Here is a 10,955-nt window from a genome sequence, read left to right on the forward strand (position 1 = left end):
CAATGTGTGTGATCATTGGGTTCTATACTGCTCCTCTCCTCAAACACCTCTGAGAATGCTAAATGCAATCAGAAAGATAGGCAACCAGTGCATAGGCTCTTTGAGTGTAAATAGGTATTTTCCACAAGCTAATTTTAAAAGCTGATTTACTTTCCACAAGCCCCATAAAAACACTTTGTTTTGTGTTTTTTAAAACACCTGATTTTTTAAAAAATCATTTTGGAAAATAAATAGATATGAATGACAAATATAATTTTTAGTCTCTTTCCTCATTATAAAATAATAAAATTCACTAAAATAAAAAGCATGCTTGTTGAGATGTTTTAGAAAACATATGATAACTTAATTAAGAAAATTAATATCACTCTGGTTTGGGTTTCAGTACAGAAGTGAATTGTTCTATGTAATAAACTAACAAAGGATCAAATTAACAAACAAATAGGAAAGTAACAATTATTCAACAGATATTCCAGGAATGCTTAGAAAGCAGAAAGAAAAAAAAATTGGCTAGTCTGAGACCTCCAACCCAATCCTGTAATCAGCAATGGGTGATAATAATTAAGAATTATGACAGAAAAACTGGGAGGAAAGAGAGAATAATTTTGACTAATCAGAGAATAATTTTGACTATGCAGCAGCAGAAAGAGGGAACTGATAGCATGGGGTTTCTAAAACTCACATGAGAAGCAGTTTTAACAAATAACAGGCAAACACTCTCTGCAAGGGACAAAGGATTTATACAGGTGCATTTGAACAGAAGTAAGTGACAGGGCTCAAAAAACAAATGCTCAAAAATCAGAAAATAGAAATGAAATGAATGGTATACATGAGGCTTATGTCTGAGGAGCCAACCCCTTTTGCAGAAATTAAAGACATTCAAGTATAACCTAAAAGTCAAATCCATCAATTCAACTAAACTAAAGAAAATGGCAAAACATTGTTGCTTGGCCAGCCTTAAGGAAACAGAGAATTCTGTGGCATGGATGGTAAGAAATACTTGGTTTTTGTTTTTGTTTTGTTTTTTGAAGTGAGGGGCTTAGGGAAAATATTCTACACACACACACAAATTTGCTTTTCAAGATTTATCTTAATGAAGGTAATTTAAAAATAATTATATTTAGCAATGCTTTTAAAGGCATCATGAAAATTCCAAACAGTGAGAGGAAGAGAGAGTGTAGGGCACAGAGTTGGGAGTTGCTGGGTGTGGAGCCACTGTGGGGGGGCACAGAGCTGCCAGCCAGCTATGGCAAGCAGGCTCTTATCAAAAACAACGGCAACAAAAACTGTTCTTGTAAAAAAAAAATGGACTGCTACACTTTTCGGGGTGGGGGGTACGATAATTGTAATTTTAAAATGTGTGAGAGAAAGTAGAAAATCATAACACAGAAGTGTAGGGAAATGTGTAAATATGTGGGTAAAGCTGTATAAAATCCGCTGTGGAGAAGGCAAGCATTTTAAATGATGAGAAGAATAAAAGAATATGGTGGTTTAATGAAAGGGGTGAATATTGTTTTAAAATTGGTTTCCTAATAAATACGGTGATGAGCACAAGTTAAAGGGAAACAGGGTGGACCCTTAAGCCTCAGCTAGTCTGGACCGGGCTGACTTGAGGTTTGATATCTTCACTCACAACCCCAGTAGGACACCAAGTGCAGCCAGTGTGCTGGGCAAGGGCTAGGTAAAAGAGTGGTGATTCTGTCAGCCTCTTTGATGCTTCTTTTATTTATTTCCTGGGGCTCTTGTTTTTTGGCCAAAAATAGTGGAAGAACTGTAGGCTTTTTTGAGTAAACCTGAGTCCACCTCTTGACTTAGTGATATTTATAGTGTGCCACGGGACAGATTGTTTCTGGTATTGATTAACATATTATTAGGTAAATTACAATTTGTTGAGAAAATGAAACAAACATTTTTATCAAACACCATTCTTCCTTTCCTTTTCTTATGGATGTCCTCTTTGTGTGTGTGTGTGTGTGTGTGTGTGTGTGTGCACATGTTTGCACAGATTTTATTCTAAGAATACACGAGAGAAGAAGGGTTTGTGAGGGTCAATGAGTCTTGTTTATTCAGCAAAAGGAGTTTGAGAAGAGAAACGTGTACATTTGGTTCTGCATAACAAAGTCCAAACTAATGTTCTCCTGATATTTCACTGTTGATGAAAACAAGCACATCAAAAAAGATACATATGTATTTAGAAAACAATGCAATGAATTAATACAGAAGACTAGCCAGCAGTTTAAAAAATATGAAAATATAAATGAAGTCTATGTACTTTAAAGAAAATTTACCCCTAAACCGTTTGTTACCATGGTTTTTTCCTATAACACTGAGCATCAGGATGAGGAAGCGCTCCATTCCTGGTCTGCACGTATAGAGGACCACCAGCACAAACACAACCTCTTCATGCCTTTTAACCTCTTGCTTCCCAAACGGCACAAGTCCCTCTATTCTTTTCTGAAGAACTTTTTGAGTGCAAATTATTAACGTTAGTTCTCTCTAAGTTTTGCACCAGGATGTGATATTTTGAAAATAAAAAAAAAATCAATTATTGTGTGTGGGGGGCAGTCAGGACCCAGTCAGGACAAGTGTGGAAGCAGTTCTTGCCTTCTACTATGCAGGTCCCTGGAATTGAGTTCAGGACTCCAGACAAGTGCCCTTTTCTGCTGAGACATCTTGTCCACTGTTGATGTGGTGTCTTCCCACCAGAAAAGTCAAAATATCAATGGCTGAATGCACAGCTACCATGACTGGCTCTCTCGACATGAAGATGAACGTGAGGGGTTTTGCCATGATACCCATGTCAGAGGCTGGCTTCAGATCCTAACACGACGAACCACTCCTGTCTTCTTTCATCTCTTTTTAACTTTTAAGAGTTATACAATTTTCTCTCTGTGTCAGTCAGTCAGTCCAATATTCTATAGAATTTCATATCGAGTTGTTTTGTTTGTTTTGAGACAGAGTCTCTGGTAGCCCAGGTTGTCCTCAGACACACTCTAACATCAAGTATGGTCCTGAACTCCTGCCCTCACCTCTTGAGGGCTGAGATGGCAGGTGTGTGGCACCATGCCTGATTTATGTGGTGTCAGGAACGGAAGCCAGAGTGTGCTAGGCAAACATGCCACCAACTGAGCTATATCTTTATCTCTTCTGGTTGAATTTGAAGAATCTTTTACACAGTTGAATACTCAGAATTTCTGAGGTTGCAGAAATCTTCTCAAACTTGACTGCAGAAAATAACCTATTGCAAATTTTTCTGCATAACAAATTAATAGTACCTATGTTTTAAGAAATTTGTGTATTTATTTTTACTTTCTTTTGAGACAGGGTCTTGCTTTCGGCACAGTCCTGGCTAGCATGGAAATCACTATGTGGACTAGGTTGGTCTTAACTCACAGAGATTCCTCTGCTCCTGCCTAAGTGGTATATGCAATTAAAAGGTATACACAAGAAGGTTATGTTTTGTTTCAATCTTGGAATTATTTATTTTGCATGTATGAGTGATTTTTCTGCATATATATATATATATATATATATATATATATATATATATGGCAGGAACTGGAATTGCAGACACTTGTAAGAGAACTTTTGGGTCCTGGGAGCCGAACCCAATCCCATGCATGAGCAGTAAGTGCTCAAGATGGCAGAACTGTCTCTCCATCTCTTCAGCTGCTGTGTTGTTTTGTTTCAGATTCATAATCTTTAACCCAGCAATTTTGTTTTGAGACCTCTCTCTATCCTAAGGACATAGTCAAACAGTCATACTAGACATACACTAAGATGTTTACTACAGAATATTTAAAACTAAAATATTGACAATATTTCAAATATCAAGCAACAGCTGATGGGTTAAAAATAAAGATTCTGGATGAGCCTGGATTCTTTCTTTCATGTACACAGTGAGTGAAACAAGCTACTGTAGTATGCAATACTTTGTATATTTAGAAACGTGTATGTGTATGTGCGTGCACATACATAAACACACACATAACTGGGACCAGCAAAAAGAAAACCTCATCACAGCAATCCACGTCACAATATCGTTGGAACAGGTGGTTCCAATTTTAATTTACTTCATAAGGCTTTCTGAGGTCCTTCTCTCCTCATACAAGTTCTTGGGCTTGAACCCAGGGTTTTCTGGATGCTAGCTAGCTACTCTGTTGCTAACGTACACCTTCAGTCTACACACTCCCTTTAATAAGAATCCTCTTATTGAAGTTGGGTTGGAAGAAGCTGCTTCCCAGTTTCTTTACTGTGGTAAGATATAGTGAATAACATCACTTACATTTTACATGTTAACCATCTCTAAGTATCACGTTAACTACCTCATAGAAATATTTGGGTGCTATGTGCACTCAAATATTTCTTCATAGTACCAGAAGATAATGTTTGCCATATTTTAAAAGCTAAAAGCTACTCTGGAATTGATCACGCAGTATAAAAGGCAGCGTGCTACAGGAAACGGGTTATCTACCATTACCACAGCTTATTTTAAAAACCTTCTCATCTTTCCTCAGACAGAGCTTCACTCTGTCCCGTTAACCATATCTCCTGCCTCTTTCTCTCCTTGCACAATCCTTAATAAGCTCGGATCAACCTCCTGTCTCTGTGAATTTACTCTCCATGATCATGTAAGTGGGGTCTTGGTATTTTTCCTTTTGTGACTGGTTTACTTCACTTAGCATCATGACTTCAAGTCTCATCCACCCACCAACGTTTCATTTCTTTCTGGTTTTGTTTTTTTTTTGTTTTTGTTTTTGTTTTGTTTTTGTTTTTTGTTTTTTTTTTGTTTTTTGTTTTTTGTTTTTTTTTTTTGTTTGTTTTTTTTTTTGTTGTTGTTGTTTTTGTTTTTTTTCGAGACAGGGTTTCTCTGTGTAGCCCTGGCTTCATTTCTGTTTTAAATTTCACTTCTTGTTAGTACATATATTGTTAGTACATATTTTACTTACACGCATGCTGTGCTTCGGTTATGTTCTTCTGCTGTTGGACACTGGAGTAGCTTGAAATAATGATGCAATAATAAAAGACTTTAATTTTCTTAATTAGAATTTCTATTTCTGTGATAAACATTGCAGTCAAAAGCAACTTGGGGAAGAATGGGTTTATTTCCTCTTACAACTTTCAGGTCACCCTGCTCTATGGTAATTTAAATGAGAATGGCCCCCTTGGGTCATGCATTTAAATACTAGGTCTCTAATCCAGTGCATAGAACTTTTTTTGGAAGGATTACTATCCTTATTGGAGGAGGTGTGTCACTGCCAGTGGGCTTTGAGGTGTCAAAAGCCCATGCGAGGTCTACCACCCCTCTCCTCCTGCCTCCTAGGACTTGCAGCTCAAGATGTGAACTCTCAGCTGTCCTAGCCACCATACCTTCACTCCTCCGTAACAGATGCTAACGGAACCTTAAGCCCACTGGCCTTGGACATGGTATTTTTGTCACAGCAATTGACAACTAACTAAAACCTATGATATCAATGTTGGGAGTGAAGTGAAGCAGAAGCCACAGAGGAGCACTGCTTGCTGCCTTGCCCCTCATGGTTTGTCCAGCCTGCTTTCTTAGACAATCCTGAGCCATGAGTGCAGGTGTTGCACCACCCACAGTGGACTGAGCCTTCACATACCAATCATTAATCAAGAAAATGCCCCCAAAGCTTGCCTACAGGCTAACCTGGTAAATGCATTTTCTCAACTGAGATTCCCTCAATGACTCTAGCTTGTGTCAAGTCGAAAACAAAACAAAAAACAGTCCAGGACTTTGATGTACAGCTCCACTTTTAATTCTTTGGCGGACATACCTAGAAATGAAGTTCCTGGATCATATGATATTCTAGGATTGGTTTTTTGATGAAACTACTGCTTTTTGTGGTAAAATGACAAACTTCAAATTTTAGTGTGATTTGGCTTTTAAGGCTCTAGGGTAGAAGGCAGTAGCTCCATATCAGTATCTACTGGCTGTAAAAGCGAGTGCCTCGAAATACCGTCTTACACGGACGTGACCAACGTCGGCTAGAAACCTAAACCAACCTATGGATAATGTCAACGTAAATTTAACTGAGCTGTATATTGGTAAGAGGCAAGCAGTCAAGCATGGCAAGGGCTGGAAGCCAGAAGAAACTTCGTAATCAGTGATTCTTTTGGAATGTTTCAGGTGGCAAAGCCGCTCACAGCGCCTCCTCACGGGTGACGCTGCAGTCCCTTCCAGCACACACGCCGCCCAATCCTCTCGTCTTCACACACTAAATTTTCAGTTCCAGGCAAACTTCAAGTATTTTCATTTAAGGTTTTCTTTTCTTTCTTTCTTTCTTACTTTTTTTTTTTTTTTTTTTTTTTTTGGAAAGTCAGAATGTCACTTTGAACGTTTAGTCTGAAACCCAATATTGTTTAGTTTAAAGGGGATTTTCTTAGGTGACTTGTCAGAAAAGTATGATTGATTACTTATGACTCGAATATTTAAAAAATGAGAATAGTGGAATTTAATAAAATAGATTGTTTTCCCTGGAGGTTAAGATGTCTACACAGGATCCAACTTAAACAGGATGTCTAACCTTCCTACATTTTTCTTCAAAAAAAAAAATCTTTTTCTTATTAATCTGGCAAAAGAAATAAATATGGCCAACATTTGTCCAGAAAAGAGGATTTCCCTTTTCTTTTGCTTTGGAGGGAAAAAAATCTTTGAAAACTGTAGTATATAAAGAGAAGTTCTATAAATAGGAGAATGGGGAAACCTGGATAGAAAAAAAGAGAATCCTTTGCAAGTATGTGAGTTTCAGAGTTTTCAGTTGTACGATTTACCCACACACCCTAAAGCCACAGGCATTTGAGATGCATTCTAGAGAAGAAGCACCCCAGTGAGCTTGCAATGGAGCACGCTTTAGAGAGAGCGGCGGTGGGCGAACTCTTGTGAGGAGAACATAAAGGGAGAACTTAGTAGATGAAGGAACTCTATGCAGGATGAGTTAAAAATGTTTATAAATCGATAAGAAGATAAATAAGAACAGGCAAAGGGTTGGATATGTAAGAAGAGGAAGCTGAGATGGCCAAGAACCACATAAAGGTATGAACGGCTTAAGCAGCAGCTGGAGAAAAATGCAAATTATAACAACCATAAGAAAGCGTTTCATAGCCATGAGACGCAAAGGCCTAAGAAATCAGGTGTTAAGTAAGTAGGAAAACAACACTCACCTGGTGGTGGGAGTTGGAACTTAGGGATGCAACATTGAAGAGTCCTTGAAAAACATCTAGAATTGGTTTTGTTTTTTGTTTTGTTTTGTTTAAGTGTACCACTGGGACTTGGAAATCTTAGTGCATCTATCCTGGAGGAGCTTAAGGGAAAAGGTAAATACTTTATGCCCAACTGAGTAGAATTTCTGAGAGAAACACCTGTTGTACACTCATTAAATCCCAAACAGCTTTTCATCCACGCTGGATGTGCTGGCGCAGTTCTTGTGATTCTCCGATTTAAGAAGTACAGCAGGAATTCAAGGCTATCCTTGGCTAAGTAGCAAATTCAAGACTATCCTAGGTTACAGGAGACCTCTTTAGGAAAACGAAAACAAAACAAAAAGAAAGATGAACCTTGTCATCTAATTACTAGCAAAACAAAACAACAAAACAAAACCAGAGTCTCTGACTGCTGGCAGTAGTCCCTTGTACCACAGATGCCCCTCACTGCAGTCTGAAACTTGAGGCTCCTTCCAGACTAGACACCTGGGTGGTCATGAGCAATTGCCTTGACCAATTTTAATTGCTATAAAATTTAAAGTGTGGCTTGGTGTAGTGTCATATATTCATAATCCCAGCACAAGAGAGGTGGAGGCAGGAAGATCAGGAGTTAACATCCTCCTCGGCTACATAGTACATTTAAAGCCAGCCTAAGATAAATCTGACTATGGCTTGTCAAAAGCCAAAACAAGCCAGGCATGATGGGGCACACCTTTAGTCCCAACACATGGGAGGAAGGGGCAGGGTGATCTCTAAGTTCGAGGCCAGCCTGGTCTACAGGTTGAGTTCCAGAACAGGCAGGGCTACACAGAGAAACCCTGTCTCATAAAACCAAAATAATGGCGATGATGATGAATAAAAAACAAAAACATATCTCAAGAAAGTCGTCTTCATTGTTTCCACATTTTAGCATAGGAAAAAGGGCTTTCAAGTTCATGGTTTCCTTCCTAAGTACTTAGAGTGTCACCAGATGGCTTACTAGCAGAAAAACTTAGTGGTCCTTATGGATGCTAAGCCTGTCACCATTTGCTGTGAAGGAAGACATTCTGGTGGATTTCCAACTACAGTCTTTATCCATCACCAAGACTTTCTCTGTTTGTTACTGCAAAACAATAACCTGTTGGCAAAAGTCAGGTGTGAGCCAATGGCTCTTTTGTGGACTAACATCCTTCCTCTGTTTACCAATTGAAGATTAGGTAATTTAAAAAAAAAAAAAAAAAAGTACTTCAGAACAGTAGTTGTAGCCTGGAGTTGGTCAACATCCCTTGCTTGGAGAGAGGAAGTCTAGCAACCTGTATTCACCGCCTAGGATTTGATGCAGCAGCCAATGCAGGTGAATCAGGTCTGTCTCCATCACCACAAACAGAGCTCGAAAACATACTATTAAATTTCCTACAATTACCGAAGCCTCTCTAAAAAGCTCAGAGGGTGGCGAAAGCCCATGATGAGAACTGCTTTACGAACTTAAGGATACAAATGCATTCGTTCATCCTAATACACCATGTGTGAGGGGCAATGGATTTGGCAACTCTGTACATACATTTTGACAATTTGTGAAAAGATAAGGAAAATGATGGCAGTGGTTGGTTTACTCCTTGCTTCTCTGGATAAATTAAAAGGGAAAAGAATAAGGTCCCTGATAAAATTAACTGGACTCAAGCATCTAAGAATATGGTGAAGTGCAATAATGATCCCGGTGATAAGATTGACCGGCGCCAGATGTGCATGAATGCTCTAAAGATTTCTAAGTGTGCCCTGGAAGGGAATCTTCTTTCCAGCAGCTACAGAGCTCAAGTTGCTGGAGATCAAACAAAAGCCCTCATTATAAGATTGGCAGAAGTACCAAAAAAAAAAAAAAAAAAAGGAGTCCCAGTCTCTGGCGATGTTGGCAGTTAAAATAAGGATATTAATTGGTTAAAAATCAAAATGGCACCCTGTAACTTCAGATGGAGGTGTGTGGAAAGACCTCATTGAGGCTCAGAACTTTGAACCATGAGATTTAAAGGGTTTAGCTTACCTGAGGAAGCAGTCTTTCCACCCTCAAGCTGAAGCTAATACTTCTACCCTCAGCCCCTGAAATATTGCCTGTTCTGCCTTTGACTGAGGAAATTAATCTTCTTTGTTTAATAAACCAGCAGTTACTTTCTCAGAAGGAAATGCCAGGCGAGACAATACTGGTGTCCCTTAGGGTCCATCAGTAGTTGCTTGTAGATCTATAACCAGACTAGAGTCTAAGCCAGCTCCTAGAGGGGAGAAAGAAAATACAGTCCGTGAGGAGGTGTGCTACACTCCTAAAACGCTTAGTGAGTTTGCTAATTCAGTAATTATGAGGAATATGAGTGGAAATGGATTTTAAGGGTGTGGGATGATGGTGGAAGGAACAAAATTCAGATAAAAAGGGAGGCTGAGTTTATTGATGTGGGCCCACTGAGTGGAGATTCTAGGTTTACTATGGAAGCTTGCACAGTTTTTTGTTTGTTTGTTTGTTTGTTTTTGTTTCGTTTGTTTGTTTGTTTTCGAGACAGGGTTTCTCTGTGTAGCCCTGGCTGTCCTGGAACTCACTCTGTAGACCAGGCTGGCCTTGAACTCAGAAATCTGCCTGCCTCTGCCTCCCAAGTGCTGGGATTAAAGGTGTGTGCCACCACTGCCCGGCGCTTGCACAGTTTTTTTTTTTTTTTTTTTTTTTTTTTTTAAAGATGTCAAAAGTTTGTTTGAATGGTTGACTGAAGCATTTGTCAAAAGATGGCCTCCTGAAAAGGAGTTAGAGATGCCTGATGTCTCTTGGCTTAGTGTTCATGAAGGGCTTTTAAAGCTCAGAGGAATTGCAATGCTGGAGTGGTACACTGTGTAAAACCTAATCCTCCACAATGGGAAAGCCCAGAAGACATGTCCTTCACTAATCTTATGATATGAAAAACGGGGAGAGGGGCACCAGCACATTTGAAGAGCTTTGTTGTTGCCCCTTTCCTTGTTCCAGACCTTAGGGTCTGAGACATGGATTAAACGCAATGGGTTCAATTGGGTTTTCAAGTAGCAGGGGCCAGGATGGCCAAAGGTAAGGTTATTGCATTGTGGTTATTATAATGGGCAGCACAGACAAGGCAATGTTCATAATGGTTTAACCCATGATAGTCAGCACAGGCAAAATGATTTTTATGGCGGTATGACATGCATGGACCTTTGATACGGCTAATAAATCTGATGTTTCCAAGCAGGAAATAGAGAAGCCTACTGCATTTTTTTTTTTCAATTTGTGTAAGTGGAAAATTTTCTCAAGACAGTGAAAGAAAATCTACATTGGATTATGGCAAAATGGAATCTTGGCCCATAAACTTAGACTTTAGTCAGTTTGCAGACCCATAATACCTTAAATGAAGGGATAGTAAGGTTTCCCCCAAGGAAGGACCTTGATAAAATACCTAAAAGTTTTACTGTTAGCCTTTCTCCAGTCCTTCCCTAGATGAACATGTGGCCTTTTACAAGGATGAATGTTTATTGGGGGAAAGGAAACAATCAGACTTTCTGGTGTCTATTGGTCTATTCTGAATTGATGCTGATTCTGGGAGATCCCAAGAAACATTGGCACCCTCAAGTTAGAGTAAAGACTTATGGGAGTCAGGAAATTAATGGAGTTTTGGCTGAAGTCTAACTCATACTAGGTTCAGTGGGTACCTCAACTCATCCTGTGGTTATTTCTCCAGTCGCAGAATGTATAATTAGAATAGATATATTTAGAA

Source organism: Arvicanthis niloticus, chromosome 1 (assembly GCF_011762505.2).
Source record: "Arvicanthis niloticus isolate mArvNil1 chromosome 1, mArvNil1.pat.X, whole genome shotgun sequence".
NCBI classification, from domain to species: Eukaryota; Metazoa; Chordata; class Mammalia; order Rodentia; family Muridae; genus Arvicanthis; species Arvicanthis niloticus.